We start from the raw sequence: 21,866 nt of genomic DNA on the forward strand, positions 1-21,866 counted from the left end.
GGGGTGGAATTTGTGATTGGGGTGTTGGCATTTAGGAATGTGCTTGTAAGATTCTAATATGCATGCTGCTAAAATTTTGTCATAAAATTTGAAGCAATGCATGCTGGTAGACTTTAATCCCTGAAAGTCCTCTAAGCAATATTTCTAATATATATTTTGTCGAAGATTTGATGCTCTCTGCTTAGGTATTTCTAACAAGCGCTCTCTCCAAACAAATCTCTTTGAAAATGCATTAGATAACACAGTTCCTTCAATTCCATATCTTCCTTTCTGTCTAAACTGAAAAAGCCAGTTCACGTTATTAATGACAAGTCATTTTGCAGAGTGCCCGGGTTAATAGAAGAGATAACTGGCAAAATATAAATGTGTAATACTAACATGCTGAAGATAAAACAGAGGTCTAATGCTGAATGCATAATGTGGAGAATGGAAGAAGTTCCTGACTGGTACAGAATTCCTGCAGAAAGAACCAGGAAGCTATGGTGACCAGTGGGTCCATTGGTCTCCCAACTTGCTACTTTCCTGTTTTCTTTTGCAGCCCATCTATCCTCCTTGAACCCCAATCCTAGAATTTCAGAGTTAAAAAAAAAGGGTCCTTAGGGAATTTTGAGAATGAGGAAACTGAGGGCAGTCAGGTGGGGGGACTCATCTAAAGAAATAACACCAGTTTTCTCAGGGAACTGTGCTGTCATTTCAATGCTTTGCCCAAGATTCTGCCAATCCAGGTGCCTCTCCTGTCTTCTCCACATCAGCCCAACCCAGGGACACAGAGCAAGCATTTATCAAATTAAAATCAGAGCACAGCGGATTCAAATTCCAGCGTCACTGGCTCTCTGTTTGTATGGCTTTGGGAAAGTTCCTTCACCTCTCCTATACCCCAGTCTCTCCTCCTGTCAAATGAGTTAACAAAAGTAAAGCCTTTTGCACTCTAGTGAATATTCAGAAAAGTTAGTGATTTTCATTAATATTCTGTGATTTGTAAGTTTTATTATTTTTGACTATATAATCTCTATCTGGAAGCACAGTACAGGACTGGAGGACCTCTCATCATATCTGGCTTAAGAGTCGTATATTTTCTTGATAGTCCTCAAGTTCACTCTCAGAAGGAATGTGGTAGTTGGCTGTTCTCTGTGTCCCTAGAACTTTAAGACAAGAGGGAAGGCACTTAAATGGTAGCTGAGGCTACAGGGGTATACTATGGTTTGGATGTTTGTGTCTGCCTCCACGTTCATATATTGAAATCCTAATGTCCAGTGTGTTGGTATTTGGAGGTGGGGCCTCTGGGAGGTGATTAAGTCACATATGGGGTACATGCTCACATAAAAGAGAGCCCAGGGAGCTTTCTCCCAATTTCCACCATATGAGGACTGAGAGAAGTCGGCTGTCTGCAACAAGGAAGACAGGCTTCACCAAACACTGAGTCTGCCAGTGTCATGATCTTGAACTTCCCAGCCTCCGGAACTGTGAGGAAGAAATGTTTGTTGTTTATAAGCCACCCAGCCTATGGTATTTTGTTATAGTAGCCCAAATGGACTAAGACAGGGTGGATTCCTTAATTCCAAGAGTGCAGAATCTCCTTCAGTGGCCAGGAGCTGCCCTAAGTGACCCCTGGTATCCTTTCGACCATAAGTCTGCGCCTGCCACTGGAAAGTTTAATGAATTGGTCTCATGTTAAAAATATTAAATAAATTTAATTCTCCAGGTCTTAGTAAAAAAGAGGGCTCATCCTTGAGGATTATGAGAAAACTAAAAAACAGAACTTGAGCTAGATAAACTGCCTTGAAGTGCTGGGACTTTGCAGTCAAATATGTATATATGCTTTCCAGCTACATGACCTCGGTCAGGTGACCTCAGCTCCCTAAACCTCAGCTTTTGCATCTATAGAACGGGGAAGATGTCAGTTTCTTCCTTATAGGGGTCTACTGAGAATACATACGATGTATTGATGAGACAATACATACAATGTATTTAACACACTGCCTAGCACATAGTAAGTAACGTTAGTTCGCATTATGATTAATTTTTTAAAGTGGTTTTAAAAAGAAAATGCCTCATTTGGTTACAATACTTAGACATCAAAAATATTTAAAAGTGTCTCAGCATAAATGTTCAGTGAGAAAGGATTTTTGTCTTCTATTTTCAATTAATGCGCCCACCATTTAACCAGTGAACAACATGTGGTGAGGGGCCAGACATTCTTTCTCATTTCACAGATGTATTCTGAATGGAAAGTTCTGGAGCTGGCTCTGGGGAAAAAAAAATCTAGTGTGTCTAAACAACACAAACTATTTGGGAAAACAAAGAAAGCTGGATTGATCTGAGTTGATTGTTTTTTTCCACCAGCCAATTTTTCGGATAGATATAGCCTCAATATGAAATCTGACCAAGATTGATTCTGGATAATTCAGTCTCCAGGTAGACACAATCTGGGGGACGCCAGGGTGGCTCAGTCAGTTAAGTGTCTGACTCTTGATCTTGGCTCAGGTCATGATCTCACAGTTTGTGACACTGAGCCCCGTGTCTGCTCTGTCAATGCAGGGCCTGCTTGGGACTCTCTTTCTCCCTCTCTCTGACCCTCTCTCTCTCTTTCTCTCAAAATAAATAAATAAACATTAAGAAAAAAAAAACCCAAACAATCTGGGATGTTTTGTGGAAGACCCTGAAATATTTCTGAGCAGGAAATGGAAGCTTGAAGAGCCAGAGAGTGAATAATTTTGAGTTTAGTTTCTGGTGACTTTTAGCACACAGCACCCATCCTCCTCCCAAACTTCTTGATGAGTTTGAGCCATTCTACTCTCTGTCTGGAAGGGTCACTGGAAGAAACCTCAGGGATAAGAGGGGACCACCCCTCATTCAGTAGATGAGAAAAATAAGATTTAATGAGTTTGTGTGACAAGTGTCTATTACTCTGATGTTTTCCACTTGGTCTGAGCACAATGTGCCATTTTTTTAAGCAAGAGCCATTGAAGGGGACTTCCAACCAATTTCCAGTTTCCTTGTTGTTCACAATAAAACAAAGGTATCTATTCAAAATGTAAATTTTACATTGGTGCTTTTACAGATCTGTGTGCATTGGTCTGTTTCTCTGGGTGACGGTGGGGAGGAGGCAGGGTATCTGGGGTTGGGGGTTTGTGGGGGGAGATTCGAATAGGCAGGGCGAAGAAGACCTTCACTGCCACCTTGTGGTCACCTGGAACAACAGAGGGTCATTGCTCTGGAGATCTGGTCTGTCCAGCCTCTTACTTTGGCTGCTGGCCTGAGATCTTTATCAGTGCGGGCAGCATTGCTTCAATGGAGCTTCTGTTACCATTTTTCTTTCCAGTGCATTTTTCACTTTCTTTAGCCCCAGGAAAGGGGTAATTGTTGAGAGCCAGCAAAATTCTATATTCTGGAAAAATAGCTGCAGAGGGGAAGAGGTCAGGATCTAGGGAAAGGCTTTTAAGATGAAATGTTGGAGAGTCTTGCAAGATTCTTGTTTCATCTTGCTGTAGGATCTGTCTACAAAAGCAGAGATTTATGGGGCAAAAGTCAGACCCGGAGTTGGCACCTGTCATTGTCATCACCTGGTCAACTGGGGGAAGTCAGGACAGATGAAGATTCATTTATTATGTCATTTAGTGCTATGGATTGCAGTCCAAATTAGTTCTCCCATCACATTCCGATAGTCTCAGATTCTATATTGTCAGTTGAAAAACTGAAGATATTTTTCAGTGCAAAAAAAATGACTTTCAAGGCATGTATTATGGAAAGGATTATAATAAATTAAATGCCTAAACTGGCAGAGTGCAAACAATTTTGACTCAGATCTAAATGTTTGCACTGGCTGTTTAAACATTTAATTTGTTAGACTGGAAGTACCACCACAGAATAAGCATGTTAATTAAACTTGGGCTTCAGCAACTTGAAGCATCCCACGTACACAGAGCGTGACAGACCCGGACCAGCCAGAGCCAATGTGCGTTGATTTCTCATTCTCCAAATGAACGCTTTGCATCTTTAAACCCCTCAGACATTAGTGATTTTTAATGAATTGTCCTGTCTTTCCGAGGTGATTTTTAGATTACGCTGTAAGATAATGTTAGTCTGGGAAACAATGTTGTAATTAAGTTTCAGGGATGTATCACCCCTAGGTAATTGATTAAAGTGGGTACATGGATAATCTGTTGGGTGACTTTAGATTAAAAAATAGAAACGTGTAAAGAAAAGGAGACACACAAAACAAAACAAAACCTCTAAAGACCAGTTTATCAAAAACAAACAATCTTCGTTAGCATCATCACCAACATCATCACAACCATTATCTTCACCACCATCATCATCATCATCCTCATCACATCATTTGAGGCAGCGGAGCATCCCGGCTGAAAGTTCCTTGTCTGACCCTCATTCTGCCACAGATTGGTCACATGATGTTGTTTAAGGCACTTGTTTTCTCTGAACTTCAGGTACCTCATTTGTAAAAATGAGGGTGTTTTTATTAGACTAAGGCTAAGCGGTTGTAACAAAGCGGCCTCCAAATACAGTGACTTAGTGATTTATTTATTTATTTTAAGTTTATTTATTTTTGAGAGAAAGAGAGAGAGCATGAACATGTGAGTGAGGGGAGGGCAGAGAGAGAGAGGGAGAGAGAGAATCCCAAGCAGGCTCTGTGCTGACAGCATGGTTGCAGAGTTTGAAATCACAAACCACGAGAGCATGACCTGAGCCGAAATCAAGAGTTGGATGTGTAAGTGACTAAGCCACCTGGATGCCCACCAAATACAGTATTTTAAAAAACCATAGTTTATTTCTTCATTAGACATAACCGAGTTATTTCAGGCGAGCAGGGAGCTCTTGAGTCCTTATTTGAAAATGCTTGGTAGCACCCCCTGCTTGCAGACCCAACTTCAAGGTCCTTTACAACCTGACCTCCACTCACACTTCCCGCTTACCCACTCTTTGTCTTTCTACTTCCTCCTGTGTCTTCGCTATGCTGTTCCCTTGGTCAAGAATGCCCTCCTGCTCTTCATCTCTTGATATTTTATTCATTCATGGCCCAGCTCATATGCTGCCTCCTTCATGAAACCCTATAATTTCCCTCCTCTGCCCCTTGCCATCCTGTTACAACATTCATTGTTTCTTCCTCTGCCTTTTGATATCTTTACCTCTTTTGTAGTATCAAATGCCATTTGCCCTCTAACTATTTATTCAAAGGGACTTTATGTTTCTGGAGGCAACCAGACTGCGTATTATTTATCTTTCTTTCCCATCTCCTCTCTCCTTCCTTGCCTTGCCCAATATCCAGCATTTTTCCTTGCCCAATAAATGTATGTTGAGCTGAATGAAGTAAAAAGTTGTTATAGATAGGAAAACTCAGTCGTCAAAATAGCAACCATTTGCTAACTCAAGGGGCCAATTAGGCAATGGGCTGTTCATTGGAAAATTCAAGATGTGGATCAAAACAATTCCAATTAGATTCACATCCTGTGTGAGACCAAGAATAGTATACAGAAATACTCCTTGGGCCCTACATCCATGTGGAATAGTGTTCCACTCATGTTTATCAGGAAGAATACTCTTCCTGAGACTGCCATGATTTTTCTTAAAACCTTTGTCCATGAGCCATGTGAAAATTTTCTTTTGAGCTTGGACATGCTCACAGATGTTATATAACATATGCTTTAAGTCTATCTCCATTTGTGGAATTTCTACCTCCATTCTACCCCATGGTCATGTCAGAATCTATGAATTAACTGCCTGAGGGAGCTTCATGTCAAACGGGAACCCAGCTCAGGGAATTGAGTACAGGGAACTGCCATGGGTTTGCTGTGCAGTTGGGAAAACTCACCTCCCTTGCTCAGACCTCAGTCTTCTCACTTGTAGATGAGGCTGGTATGACTCCCCCTTCTCACAGGGCTGTTTGCACACACAATGGTAGCTCATTAGTGGAGCGCTTTGAAAAGATCATATGGACTCCTGTTGGGTACTGTCGGGAGGCTAACCTCCAGGCTTATGAAAATGGATATTAAAACCATGCATCTGCTTGTTCCAGTCACTGAGTGCACATGAACAGTCCCTTAGTTGTATTTATAACACTGCAGTTTTTTTCTGAAGAAAGAAATTAAATTTGTTTTTTCAAATTTTACAAACGCAACCACAAGTTAGTCTGCTTGAATGAATTTCAAATCATAATGTAGATAATGTCAGGATGGCAATAAAACTTATGAAATAGAGCAGGGGTGGGGAAAAGAGAAAGCAGGAGGGAGAGATTCAGACAGCTCTGCTTTTCTGCCTGGCAATTTTTTCTCCCCCCGCCCCCTTCTATGCCCTTCAATCCCCGAGAACATGTAAACCTTTCTACTCCTCTTCATTGAAATGAGTCTGGCCAGGTGGTATTAATGCTTGTAAAGGTAAATGGAAACTGCAAAGACGGATGTAGTCTGTCATCTAGTTCAGGATTTTTCAATTCTTCCTAACTGTCATCTTACGGCTCACCTATGATTGGAACCAACCTAGCTCAAAATGGTGAAGTTGAAGGCTTCTGTGTGTGTGCCCTTGCCTTCCCCTTCTGCCCTTGTTTTTCCACTCGGTTCATTTATTCCACAGGCCTGTGTGCCCAGTCCCGCTCCAGTATGGTCCTACGTACAGGGAAGACTCCAATATGAATGGGGCCAGTCTCTGCTTACAAGAAACCTGCTGTGTTGTGGAGATGCTACCAGTTTTCAGGGCAACAAGGCTTACACCCACGAGCTAACTTGTAATGGTGCAGTTTTAGGAGCAGGAGGAGTGTGGGGAGGGCAAAAGGCCTTTGGGGTGTCTCAGAAATCATACTGCAGAGCCTGTGTTGCTTGTGCATGACAGGACCCTATTGTAAGAAAGGGTTTTATCATCTCCATATGACCACTGAGAGGCCTTTGGAATGAAGTTAAATAGCCCCTCCATCAACACACACACACACACACACACACACGCGCGTGCACGCGCGCACACACACACACACACACACACACACAGGAGGTGAGGGATAACAATTGCTTTATGCTTGTCTTCTTTAGAGACCATTTGGTCACAGTTTGCTCAAGCTGGCTTAGGCAAAAAGGAAAATTTGCCTCATAGAATACTGGAGGAGAGATGGCAAAAGGGCTCCCAGGAGGCTGACTCCAGGAACTGAAAAGCCACCAGGAGCTGCGTCAGCTACCCTGTGGGGCCTCAGGGTCTCTGCTTTCCTTTGTCAGCTTGATTCACTTTTTTTTTTCCTTGGCTGACTGTTTTTCTTAACTCACATATGCACCAAGCATATCTGCCTCTTCCCTGACTTATCAAAAATCGCAGGGTCCCAATGCCAAATTCCCCAAATAAGTGACTTTGATTGACCATTAGATTGGCCTAAAGATAGACTCACTTAATTCAATCAACACTTGAAGTGACAGAATTACCTTATCATAACATAATCTGACCATTTACTTGCTTGGAGATACTATATATAGTGTTTGGTTTTCTTGGGTCTTGAGATTGGAGATATCTGGGTTTGGAGCTTGTCTTTGTGACCTACTAGCTGTATAACTTTGGGTAAGTTATGAGATTGCCCATCTCCCCCATCTCAGCCTTCATCTATGGATCACCAAGTTTTTTTTATGAGAATTAGCATTTATTAAATGAGGAAATGCACCAAAAAACAAATAATCCAGTGAAGGAATGGGCAAACGACATAAATAGACACTTCTCCAAAGAAGACATCCAGATGGCCAACAGACACATGAAAAGATGCTCAACATCGCTCATCATCAAGGAAATACAAATCAAAACCACAGTGAGATACCACCTCACCCCAGTCAGAGTGGCTAAAATTAACAACTCAGGAAACAACAGATATTGGCGAGGATGTGGAGAAGAGGGGAACTCTCTTGCACTGTTGGTGGGGATGCAAACTGGAACAGACACTCTGGAAAACAGCATGGAGGTTCCTTAAAAAATTAAAAGTAGAACTACCTTATGACCCAGCAATAGAACTACTAGGAATTTATCCAAAGGATACAGGAGTGCTGATTCATAGAGGCACATGTACCCCAATGTTTATAACAGTGCTATCAACAATAGCCAAATTATGGAAAGAGCAACCCAAATGTCCATCAACTGATGAATGGTTAAGAAAATGTGGTTTATATATACAATGGAATACTGCTTGGCAATGAGAAAGAATGATATCTTGCCATTTGCAACAATGTGAATGGAACTGGAATGTATTATGTTGAGTGAAATAAGTCAGTCAGAGAAAGACAGGTATCATATATTTTCACTCATATGTGGAATTTGAGAAACCTAACAGAAGACCATGGGGGAAGAGAAGGGGAAAAAAATGAATCAAAAAGAGAGAGAGGCAACTATAAGAGACTCTTAAATATAGAAAACCAACTGAGGGTTGATGGGGGGGAGGAGGAGAGGGGAAAATGGGTGATGGACCTTGAGGAGGGAACTTGTTTGGATGAGCACTGGGTGTTATATGTAAGCAATGAATCATGGGAATCTCCCAAAGCCAAGAGCACACTGTATACGCTGTATGTTAGCTGACTTGACAATAAATTATATTAAAAAAATAAAAGAAGGAATGCATATAAAGTGACTAGCATGGTGTCTGGCACTCACTGCATATTATAAACAAAAAATTTGTTCACATCTCCCTTGTATATAAATCGAATTCTAGCAAACTGGTTCCCTTTTAGCACTCCTTGGGGAGTTCAGTATATAAAAATATTGTATAATAAATACTTTGGAACACATATAGTAGGGATCAATCAGAACATAGGAGGCTACTTTTTTTTCTCTCTGATTTTCTCAAAACAGTAAAAGGAGATTAATGCTAGAAATTGGGAGGAATTCCTCAAATGGATGGGATTGGAAAGAGCCAAGAAAACCATAGTTCAGAATCTATGCAGAAGAAAACAACTGTAGTGTTAGAGAAGAATGAAGGCCACTATGGGCTTAGCTTCTGAAAATTTAAGGAGCAAGAAGAGGGTCCTGGGGCAATTGTTAGCACCTCAATTGAGAACTGCCTTCAGACTAGAAGGGCTAGTTGTAATTCTCACTAACCTCTTGCCAAACAGCAAGTGTGGCTAAAAAAGCAGACATGGGGAAGGTGTCTCGTGGGGGAAGATTTCTTGGGTCATTGGAGGGTCTGGAGGTGAAATAACCAAGATGACCTTGAGGAAGTTCCAGATTTCATAAGAGATACAAAGGGGAGAGAAGGAAAGACCTTCTTCCCAGAAGGGAAATCACTGAGTTCTTCATTGCTACAGTAGAGTCCCCTTCACCTTGGCAGTTGGCGAGGGTTCCCCAGCTGCCTGCAGCCCCATGCTCTAGCTTCCCTTCTGGGACAGCCCCCTCACAAAGAACCCTATCAAGAGAAATGTCTTTTAGGGAAACCAGTCAACGCAATTGCAGAAGAAACATTTGTCAGCTACTCACACTGCTCGCAGTATGAAGGGGCAACCAATGAGTATCAGACACTTGAGGAGAACCAACAGCATGAAAGAGAAGTACCAAGATTAAGAAGAAGAGCTTCTGATCTTGGAATAAAAAGGGACAATTCAGGAAACAGAAGTTTGAGAAAAAAAAACTGCGAGGGAAGTGCACTCATTAAAACAATAACAAAAATAGACTGTTCTGAAAAAGAAGGACTCAGAGAGCAAGGAATAGTTCTAGAAAGTTAAAAATATGAAATGGAAAATTCAAATAAGAGGACTGAGCAATGGAATACCCCCAATTTGTGACCGGGAAGATACGTCTCAGGAAATCTATCAAAATTCAGAACAAAAATACATGGAGATGGAAAATACAGTTAAAAAAAGACAAAAAGGATCAATCCAGGAAGGAAGGAAATCATGGGAGAAATAGTTCTTTGTGTTAAAGAGAGACAAGAATCGTCTATTTCATTACATTTTTTATTTTTAATGTTTATTTTATTTTTGAGAGAGAGAGTGAGTGCTAGTGGGGGAGGGGCAGAGAGAGAAGGGGACAGAGGATCTCAAGCGGGCTCTGTGCTCAGAGCAGAGAACCTGATGTGGAGCTCAAACCCACAAACCACAAGATCATGACCTGAGCTGAAGTCACTTCATCAACTGAGACACCCAGGTGCCCCAAGCATTATCTGTTTTAAAGTAGTCACCGAAAACCGGTAGAACTAATGTAAAAAATCTATACCAGAAAATCCTGGCAAAAAGGACAGATTCCAAGGAAAAAAGAAAATCTGAAAAAGCTTCCAGAAAAAGAGAAATCTTATCTACTATTGTGGACAATGGTAGTTACAGTTTTACCTTTCTTGTGTGATTTTCCTTCTGTCCATGCCATTCAGATGAGACTGAATTATAGCATCGTCCCCCACCCCCACCCGTCCAAACCAGGCCATAGGGAGAGTGTGATTAGCTCAGGAAGGGCAGAAAACCCAAAAGAGCTCACTCAGAGTCCTCTCCAGGGTTTTCTCCTGTGTTAATGGGGAAGTGGGTCTCTCTCTTTTGGGTTATGTGGGAGCAGGGATATTGTCTGTAGCTGTGTGTAGTTATTTTCTTGCATAGAGGAAGCTTGTCACAGTAGGAAGAATGAGCCCAACATAGAAACACAGACAAATAGAGCCACAAGACATGGAAAAGAACCCTGATGACTCTGTTTGGACCACTGGACACAGCCATGCTTCAGGCCAGCTCCATCCCTGGGCTTTCCAGGTATGAGCTGATAAATTCCCTACTTTGCTGAAGCTGGTTGAGTTGGGTTTCTGTAATATGCACCTGCCAAGGAATGAGTCAGACTGGCATCAGACTTCTCACTAGATACACAGGTGCTAGAAGCTAAGGCAGAAAAATCTTCTAAGTTCTGGAGGAAAATAATTTTGAACCTAGAATTTTCTATTCATTCAAACTGGCATTCCAGTACGAGGACATGTAATGACTCCGGAGGTTTTCCATTCACAGAACTTCTCTGAAAGAATTGCTCAGGAACTTATTATAGCAAAAAGGAAAAACAGATGCAAGAAGTAGGAAGGTTGAATATGGAAAATAATGTTGAGCAAAGTCTTCAGTAATAGTTATAATTAATCCAAAAAATACAGATACATAATAAAAATATCCACTGTAGGCGGCAGCTAGAATTCTGAATAACGGTGTCACGGTCTGGACATGCTGTTAGGGTACTAAGAGTCTCATACTGATCGTATTAGAGTTAGTGTGATACTAACTCTAGGCCTTGATAGAAAAATTTAGTTGTTGAAAATTAAGGCAACCTCTAGAAAAATAGAAATAAGATGTGTAATTTCCAGACCATTATAGAGGGGAAAAAAAATCCCAATCTGATACAAAGCAAATTTGGAGAAAAATAAATAACAAAGATACATGAAAATAGAAAGCGTAAAACGAGCTGATGGGAACACGTCCGAACACGAGAGGGGCCACAGTGAGTGTGGGTGGGTTAGATGTCATGGTCATGAAGGCAGAGATGGATGTTGGTTTTGTCCCCTGATGAGTCCCTCAGTAAATATGTATCGAATGAATGGCTAGATATTCTATGATCTGATTTTTAAAAATTCTGTTTTAAAGCCAGATCTAAATCAAACAAACAATCCACACACACCACATGTACACATACAAAGTTTGAAAATAAAGAGATGAGAAACTATTTCCCAGGAAGAGGATGACAAAACAGACATGTCCAGTAATATTAGTATTAGATTTAAAAAAAGAAACAACTCAAGGACAAATGCATTAAACTGAATCATTTTTTAATATGAAATTTATTGTCAAATTGGTTTCCATACAACACCCAGTGCTCATCCCAAAAGGTGCCCTCCTCAATGCCCATCACCCACCCTTGCCTCCCTCCCACCCCCCATCAACCCTCAGTTTGTTCTCAGTTTTTAAGAGTTTCTTATGTTTTGACTCCCTCCCTCTCTAACCTTTTTTTTTTCCTTCCCCTCCCCCATGGTCTTCTGTTAAGTTTCTCAGGATCCACATAAGAGTGAAAACATATGGTATCTGTCTTTCTCTGTATGGCTTATTTCACTTAGCATAACACTCTCCAGTTCCACCCACGCTGCTACAAAAGGCCATATTTCATTCTTTCTCATTGCCACGTAGTATTCCATTGTGTATATAAACCACAATTTCTTTATCCATTCATCAGCTGATGGACATTTAGGCTCTTTTCATAATTTGGCTATTGTTGAAAGTGCTGCTATAAACATTGGGGTACAAGCGCCCCTATGCATCAGTACTCCTGTATCCCTTGGGTAAATTCCTAGCAGTGCTATTGCTGGGTCATAGAATAGATCTATTTTTAATTTTTTGAGGAACCTCCACACTGTTTTCCAGAACGGCTACACCAATTTTCATTCCCACCAACAGTAAGAGCAATATTTTATATGACCTTCTGGATCACAAGTGCAGGCAAATTAACTGAACTGATAAGAGAGGTCAGTGAGATGACCAGATACAAAATCAACTTACACAAATTAATAGCTTTTCTAAGTACTAGTACTAACCAATTAGAAAATTAAAAGGCTAAAAAATCCAAATCACATTCAAAGTAGCAACAAACTTGACAAAATCCTAAGAATACTGATATAATAAACCGAACTAGAAATGGGCAAGACTTAATGACAAAGAATGTCTGAAATGATACTGAGAACATTTTAAAACAAAACAAAACAAAACAAAACAAAATAGACCATGAACAAAAGGAAAGACACACTTCCTAAGTGCAATAACTCAACATTGTAAAGATGACAACAATTCTCACCAAATCAGCCTACAAATTCAGTGCAATCTAAATAAAAATCCTATTAACTTGGAAGGAGAAAAGCAAGAGGATAAGAAGGCCTTTAAGAAGTAAAAGAGGTTGGGGCACTGGGTGGCTCAGTTCATTAAGCGTCCAACTCTGGTTATGATCTCACGGTTCGTGGGTTCAAGCCCTGCATTAGGCTCTGTGATGAAAATTCAGAGCCTGAAGCCTGCTTTGGATTCTGTGTCTCCCTCTCTCTCTCACTGCCCCTCTCCGGGTCACACTCTGTCTTTCTCAAAAATAAATAAATACTAAAAAAAAAAAAAAAGAAGTAAAAGAGGAGGGCCACCTGGGTGGCTCAGTTGGTTAGCCGACTCTTGATTTGGGCTCAGGTCATAATCTCATGGCTCATGGGTTTGAGCCCCAAGCTGGGCTCCACACTAAGGGTGGAGTCTGCTTGGGATTCTCTCTCTTCCTCTCTCTGTCTTCCTCTGCCCTTGTCCCCTCCTCTCTCTCTCTCTCTCTCTCTCTCTCTCTCTCTCTCTCTCTCTCCAAAACAAAAAAAAAAGAAAGAAAGAAAAGAAAAAAAAGGGTAAAAGAGGAAAAGCTTGCCCCTACCACATATCAAAATCTCTTCCTAAAGCATAATAATTACAAGTGCAGTGTTGGTGTAAAAACTGACAGATTAGTAATATCGGATCCAGAAGCAGATGAATCTGCTTATAGGACTTCAGCTTATGATAAAGATGGCATTGCAGTTAGTGGGGAAACAATGTTTAAAAGGTGTTGAGAAAATTGCATGTTCATTTTGAAAAATAAAGTTAGATTTCAGTCTTACACCATCACAAAAGTAAATCAGTGATGTATTTAAAAAACGAATCATGGGGCACCTGGGTGGCTCAGTCAGTTAAGTGTCCGACTTCGGATCAGGTCACGATCTCGCGGTCTGTGAGTTCGAGCCCCGCGTCGGGCTCTGGGCTGATGGCTCAGAGCCTGGAGGCTGCTTCTGATTCTGTGTCTCCCTCTCTCTCTACCCCTCCCCCGTTCATGCTCTGTCTCTCTCTGTCTCAAAAATAAATAAAAAAACATTAAAAAAATTTTTAAAAAATGAATCATGAAATCTAAATATAAAACATTGAAAGAAAATGTAATTTAAAAAAATCATGTTGAAATGGAGAAGGCCTTCTTATGTCAGACACAGATGAAAAAGTCAGAAAAGAAAACACTGATGGATTTGACTATCTGGAAACAACAACAACAACAACATCCCAAACAAACTTCACTATGGGAAGAAGTGTTGGCAAGATATAAAAACACAAAAGATTAGGGGTGCTTGGGTGGCTCTGTCGGTTAAGTGTCTGACTTTGGCTCAGGTCATGATCTCATGGTTCGTGGGTTCAAGCCCCGAGTCGGGCTCTGATCGGACAGCTTGGAGCCTAGAGCCTTTAGATTCTCTGTGTGTGTGTGTGTGTCTCTCTCTCTGCCCCTCCCCTTCTTGTGCTCGCCCTCAAAAATTAATAAACATTAAAAAAAAAGATTAATGTACATAATATTTAAAGGACTCATAAAGGGGCACCTGGGTGGCTCAGTCAGTTAAGCGTCCAACTTCAGCTCAGGTCATGATCTCACAGCTGTGCTGACAGCTCAGAGCCTGGAACCTGCTTTGGATTCTGTGTCTCCCTCTTTCTCTGCCCCTTCCCCGCTTGTGCTCCATCTCTCTCTTTCAAAAATAAATAAACACTAAAAAAAAAAGTGAAGGGCTCATAAGGCAACAGACAATTCCATAGAACAATGGACAAGGAATATGAATAATCAATTCACAATAGAAATTAGAAATAGAAAATACAAAGGGTCACTATGCATGTGAAAAATACTCAACATTATAAATAAAAGGGAAATGCAAATTAAAATAAGAACATGCTGTCAGTCTTTGCCCGTAAGATTAACAATAATAAAAAACAAATGGAAACCACTCAGTAATGGCAAATGGAAGCTTTTGGCTGCACGTGACAGAAAGACATGGCTTAAACTGCCTTATGGAGTGAGTGGATTTGTTATCTGAACTGACCAAAAGTCTAGAGGTACAGCCAGCTCCACATGTGGTGGCTTCAGTGGCTTGTAATGACAGTGGGAACCCAGGTTCCTTCTCTCTTTGCTCTGCCAAACTTTACCCTAAGGTTGTTGCTCTTACGGTGGCAGAAGGATTGAGGGGTTGCAGACACCACATCCAGTCCTGAAAAGTTTCAAAGGAAGAGAGAATCTTCTTTTTCTTATGACCCTTTTAGGAGACAGGAAACTTTTCCAGAAGTTTCCTCAGACAACTTTCCCTTCCTGTTTCAGCAGCCCAGAACTGGGTCTCATGCCAGTCCCTGAACCCATCTCTGGAGAGGGGCTTGGTCTTATCCTTATCATCTGGGAAGTCAGCCACATGACCTCTCTAATGAGGGTGTGGAGAAACTGCTACACTCAGCGTTGATGGAAGAATAAATTAGTGTAGCCTATTGATAGCTTTCTTAAAATAAAACAGCTCTTTTTTAATTCATTGTTAATTAATTAATTTTCAAATATAAGCTCTATACCCAGGGGGCTCGAATTCATCCTCCCAAGATCAATAGTCGCGTGCTCTACTGATTGAGCCAGTGTGGTGCCCCTACTGATGTCTTTCAAAATATAAAATTTGCATACCTTTTGAATCGCCACAAGTGAAAAAAATCAAGTTATAAAAATACTACATTTATGTTACAAACACACATACAAATTACAATTATTTGCATACAAAGGCATATAAAAGGAACTTAAAAGATGTATGCTTCGCTTCTAAGAGTCAGCATGTGGGATATGTAGATTATTCTTTCTAAGTTTTGTTTGACTTGTTTTTTTTCTTATAAAGACATTTATTTTTAGTTTTCCAAAAATGTAAATTTTTCATAATTTTTAGAACTTGACCTTATTTTTCCAGTTTCCAATGCTATCAGCGATATCTTAGGATTCTACTTTCATTACACGTTTATTAGTAGTGTGTATTTAAAAAAATTCTTTTTGTTTGAGTATAGTTGACACACAGTGTTGCACATTGGTTTCAGGTGTGCAACATAGTGACTTGACAAGTTTGAACATTATGTGATGCTCACAAGTGCAGCTACCACAGGTCACCATACGACGCTATTACAATACCATTGACTATATTCCCTATGCCGTGCCTTTATTCACGCGGCTTGTTCATGCCATACCTGGAAGCCTGTATCTCCCACTGCCCTTCGCTCATTTTGCCCATTCCACCCACCCTCCCCTGCTCTGGCAACCATGTTTGTTCTCTGTATTTATAGGTCTGATTCTGTTGACAATAAAGGCATTCAAGTACCCCAACATAATTAAGTCTGGATGTAGGTATTCCAGAGTCTGTATGGGCAGCGAGTCAGTGATACTGAGGGCTCCAGTTCTTTTTCTCTCTCTGCTTAGCCATAAGCCAATCCCCAGCATGTTGGCTTTTGGTTCTTAAGTTTATTGCAGAGTTCCTGAACTTTCTCAGTTCATAGTGCCCTTACTGCTTCAGAATTTTTTTTTCAAGGAGCCATTAGACCAAAAGAATTACCTAACATTTCCTCTTATTGGGTAGTTAGGTCCAAAAGATTTAGTAAGAATTTATGTCCTAACAACTTAGTAACCTTTTGAAAAAAAATAATACACATACATGGAAAGAAAAAAATATTTTTATTTTATTGGTAAAAAACTACAATTACTCACTAGTGAGATATGTGCTGCTGTTGGGCACTACACAATTTCTCCAGCCACTACCCTCAGTTCCTATTCCATATTGATTTTCACATAGTACTGGTTTTTGTTTTTGTTTTGAAATCACAGCAACTTCCGCAGACCTAGCTTCATGAAGATATGTCATCAAAAGGAATGTAGCGCTATCTTCGATTGAAATTGTGGGCTATCTTGATCTGGTAGTTTATACCATGTTTGACAGATGTTGGGTATCACTATCGTTAAATTTTGTTTTAATATTTATTTCTTGAGAGGGGAGAGAGAGTATGAGTGGAAGAGGGGCAGAGAGAAGGAAACAGAGGATCGAAAGTGGGCTCTGATAGCACAGAACCCAACATGGGGTTCAAACCCACAAACCATGAGATCATGACCTGCCATAGTTGGCCACTTAACCGACTGAGCCACTCAGGCACCCCTGGTATCACTGTTGTTAAAAGTTTACCTTGAGGGACACCTGGGTGCCTCAGTCGGTTAAGCGTCCCACTTTGGCTCAGGTCATGATCTTGAGGTTTGTGAGTTTGAGCCCCACATGAGGCTCTGCGCTGACAGCTCAGAGCCTGGAGCCTGCTTCCGATTCTGTGTCTCCCTCTCTCTTTGCCCCTCCCCTGCTCATGGTCTGTCTCTCTTTCTCTCAAAAATAAATAAACGTTAAAAAAATTTAAAAAAAAAGTTTGCGTTGAAAATTTACCCCATGATGCCTTTGTGAATTCACTGTGGCACTCAAGAGTGCCTCAGCATACAGTTTGGGAACTGTGGATTTATCATTTTGTGATTGCAAAATTGTTGCCTAAACTCCAAGCATACATCTCTGCACAACGATGTTCATAGAAGGAAGGAAGTAGAGTCTTTCCCATTATTTCCTTTTAAACATTTTCAAGTTTATTGAGATATAAGTTCTTATTACGAAATGTTCCTACTTTGAGTGTATGGCTAAATGAGTTTTGACAAATGTGTAGATCTACACGATTGTCACCCAGTCAAGATACAGAACATTTTCATCATCCCAGAAAGTTCCTTGTCCCTACCACCTCCCAGCAACCACTGATCTGCTTTCTATCATTATAGATTAAATTTGTCTTTTCTAGATCTTCATAGAAATGGAACACGCTGTGTGGACTCTGGCTTTGTGTAATGATTTTGAAATTCATCCATGTTGTTGCATGTATTCGTGGTTCGTTCCTTTTTATTGCTGATTAATATCCTGTTGTTTGAATATAGCATGATTTGCTTATCCATTCACCTGTTGGCAAACTTTTGGGTTGTTTCAAGCTTTGGCTGTTATGAGTAAAGCTGCAATGAACGCTGAGGTACAGGTCTTTGTGTACACATCTTTTTATTTCTCTTAGGTTCTCTCTCTCTCTCTCTCTTTCTCTCTCTCTCTCTCTCTCTCTCATTGTTTAAGGAGGGTAAAATTATTTCCAGAAGCACCCCCAACAGACTTTCACTTATGTATCATTGGCTAGTCCTGGGTCACCCTCATATGCCCCATGCAATTATTAGTTTTTTTTTTCAACGTTTATTTATTTTTGGGACAGAGAGAGACAGAGCATGAACGGGGGAGGGTCAGAGAGAGAGGGAGACACAGAATCGGAAACAGGCTCCAGGCTCTGAGCCATCAGCCCAGAGCCTGACGCGGGGCTCGAACTCACGGGCCACAAGATCGTGACCTGGCTGAAGTCGGACGCTTAACTGACTGCGCCACCTAGGCGCCCCCCATGCAATTATTAGAAAGAAGATTGGGGTCACCTTGGAGCAATCAATTCACATCCTTTGGGGTTGGGGGCTGAGGTCTTCTGAAGTTTGTTGCCTCCCCAAATAAAATTGGAGTCATATGAACACAGGAAAAAGGGAGGGATGGCTCTTGGGTATGCAGTCAGCCATGTCTGCCTCTTTACTTTATCTGCGAGTATTTTTACTATAGAATATGGTAGTAGCATTATTTATATATCACAGTAAGAGCCTTTTCTCTGACATAAAGGTGCTTAAGCAGATCTGTTGCTGACAGATACTCAACAATAGTCCTAGAAATAAGCCAAGAACAGAAAAACATATTAAAAAAAAAACCCTTGACAGATAGAAAGATAATTGCTCTGGGGAATATGATATGAGGGCACGAGTGTCATATGGAGAGAATTTTACCAACTGGCTGCCAGATGCGGGCCTGCCCTGGGCTGAGGCACAGCTGGTCCGCCCTACAGTAAATCAGATGTGGGAGGCAAGTACCATCTGGCACATAAACTTGGCAGAGCCTGGAAAAAGAAGTTAACTCACGTGTGAAGTTATTATTATTATGGATGCACATGAACAGAGCCCTGGCACCTGTAGCAGGGGGAGCTGTCTCCTTCCTTCGGGGCTCCTCTGTCACTGCTGCCATGAGGCGGCCACAGAGGGGCTCCCCAGCCACAGAGCTCCTGGGCCCCTGGCCCTTTGCTTCCGGTCAGGGCTGGCGTTCTTTAGTTTCTGAGGAGCTCCACACTCAGCGCTTCTCCCCTTTCTCACCCCTCCCTCCCTTGTGTTCTTTTCCTAAGAGTTTCTCTCCTTTATTTGCTAAGCTTCTGAAATTTGGGGATCAGATCTTATCATTTTTGTTCTCTATCCCTGCTCCCAGCATTCTGCCTTGAACAAAGTAGGTGCTTAATAAGTCGTGAAAATGCCCTTGCCACAGGTAAGGACAAGAGGGAAGCACTGTGACAGTAATGTTTCCACCTTCCATTTTTTGTGCCTATTTCCAGATACCTATTGATTGGTGACATGTTAAGAAGGACCCAGCAAATGCATCCTTAGTGTGCATTTCAGTTTGTAAACCTTGCCTTAAGACATCTCGGTATTCTTAATTCTCCATTATATACAACTAAGAATCATAAACTGTTAGGATTGGGAGGCATCCCGGAGGTGAGCATTTTCCAGATGAGAAGCCTGGAGGGTTGGAAGACTTGCTCAAGGCTGTACTGGTGGTTGGTGGCAGAATAGAACACTTGTTTATAACCCACCTGATTCCTGCAAGGATTTAGGTCCATTTTCCAGGATAACTAATTAGTCAAGATAGCAAAATTACAATTAATTAGGAGCAAAAGAAGAAAGCAAGTAACTTAAAAAGGAGATAAAAGTGAGTTCAAACAGAAACGTATCCCCCAGAGCTGCCCTGCAACAGGCTAGCCATTCACTTGGCCCTAAATGTCTACACATCTATACATCAAAAGAGAAAGGAAACCTGGCCAGATGCAAATCCATGATATGCATGAAAGAAACATAGCTCAGTAGCTCAGAGAAGCCCAGGCACTGTTGGTGCCAGTACCTGACAGGCACTGCCCAGAAAAAGAGCTCTGTGTGTTGTAACGAGAGTCCTCAACAACATTCTCATGGTGCACAAAGAGTCTCTTAGTGCGGGGCTGGTGGCTGGTGGCAATACAGGGGAACTCATCCTGAAACCTGCTCTTAATTGTGGGTGCAGGGGGAACTGAGAATCTTACTGAAGATCATCAGCAGAGGAAAGAAGCTCGCCGAATTGAGATGTGAAAGAGTTTAACTCAGAATTTTGGGACATCAGGAGTACAATAATAATTACTGTTCTTAATTATGACCCAGAGGCACGGTAGACCCTAAAGTATTTTCTAAATCATCTAAGTGAAATGTTTTAAAAAAGGTTCAATCTGGTTTCATATTAATTTAACACTTAATTAGACACTGTCATCTGTTCTAGCTGTTATTTCATGTATTTGTTTTATTCCCTTCAATCAGATTGTCCCTTCTTTGAGGGCCGGGATCCACATTCGGGGAAAGTGCCATTTTACTGAACAAATGCAAGATGAATCCTGTAAGATTGACTTTAAAAGGGGAAAATCTCAGCTTGTTGTGAATTTATACTTCTTCTACCACAGAAATGGGAGGGGGTACTATTGTACTCCTGATCCCTTTATTCTAGTCCCTTAATGTCCCATAGCACATAGGAGACTAATTTGGAATATTAAATAAGGCCTTAAAAAAGGGTTGGGGATAACAAGAGGAAAATTATTACAGTGAGTAACCTGAAACTATAGAATCTAATTTATAACCATTGCCAATATCAACACCAACACGTACTGACAGTATAACATAGGGATCAGGAGCCCAGATTCTGCTCTATGATTTATTAACTGTTTCAACTTGCATAGGTTACTTAACCTCTCTGTGCCTCATTTTCCTCATCTGTAAAAAAAGCTAATAATAGTACTTATCTATAGAGGTGTTGTGAGAATTGAATGAATTCTTATAACAGTGCATGAACATAATAAATATGTGGAGGCTATTAATATAACGGAGCACTTTTTATAGGCCAGGCATTATATATATATATTAACTCAATTTCATGTAATGTTCTAATTTAGTGGTTCTTAATTTTTGTATCTGTTTTAAGAACTATTGAGAACTCAAGATAACTTTTGTGTATGTAGATAATATTTCTCTATATTTTCTGTATGAACAATTAAAACAGAAAATTTGATAATATTAACTTAAAATAGCAACAACAAACCCAATACATATTAACAAAATGACAACTATGAAAAATAACTATATTTGCAAAACAATTTCTGAGAAAGAGGCATTATTTTACATTTTTGCAAATTTCTTTAATGTCTGGCTTAATAGAAGAGAATTGGAATTTCCAAATCATTATTGTATCCAAACTGTTGCAATATGTTGTTTTCGTTGTATATGAAGAAAATCTGGCATTACACAGATGTGTAGTTGGAGAAGAAAAGGGTATTTTCCTAGCCTTTTCTTATAATTATCGTCCTCTTTGATACTGTACAAAAACTCTACAGGTAGTAGTTTCTTAAAGCCTAGTTGCAATGTAGAATCTGAAACCATATCAGTGAATGTTTCATCCTTTGTTACATTAAAATCCATTGGTTCATCTTGCACTTTGAGTAAATCATTTACCCTTACATGACTTTTTAACGTCACGCGTCGATCATTTGGAAAATAGTGATTCACTGAGTTAGGAAGATCATCTAAATTTTGTAACATTCATATTTGTTAATGTACCGACCAATCTCACTTAAAAAGTCTTTGAGCATTGGATAACTGTCAACTTACAGGTTTTCCAAAATTCTAATTTTACCTTGAGGATTTAAATTTTACCATTGAACGAGCACTGTCACTGCTTCTCTCAGAGTGACAGACTCACTTTATTCACTTTCAAGAGGTCCACCAAATACTCAAGTCTGAATAACCATAGTTGTCTGCCAGTCATTTTTTCAGGTGCCACAAAAAAAGCAGCAATTTCAGCTTGCAACTTAGTCATACTAGTGCTTTTCCTTGAGACACCTGTTGTACTTCTGTTTGTAGCAAAGGTATTCTATGTGTACTTCCCA

This window comes from Prionailurus viverrinus, chromosome A1 (assembly GCF_022837055.1).
Source record: "Prionailurus viverrinus isolate Anna chromosome A1, UM_Priviv_1.0, whole genome shotgun sequence".
In the NCBI taxonomy this organism is placed as follows: domain Eukaryota; kingdom Metazoa; phylum Chordata; class Mammalia; order Carnivora; family Felidae; genus Prionailurus; species Prionailurus viverrinus.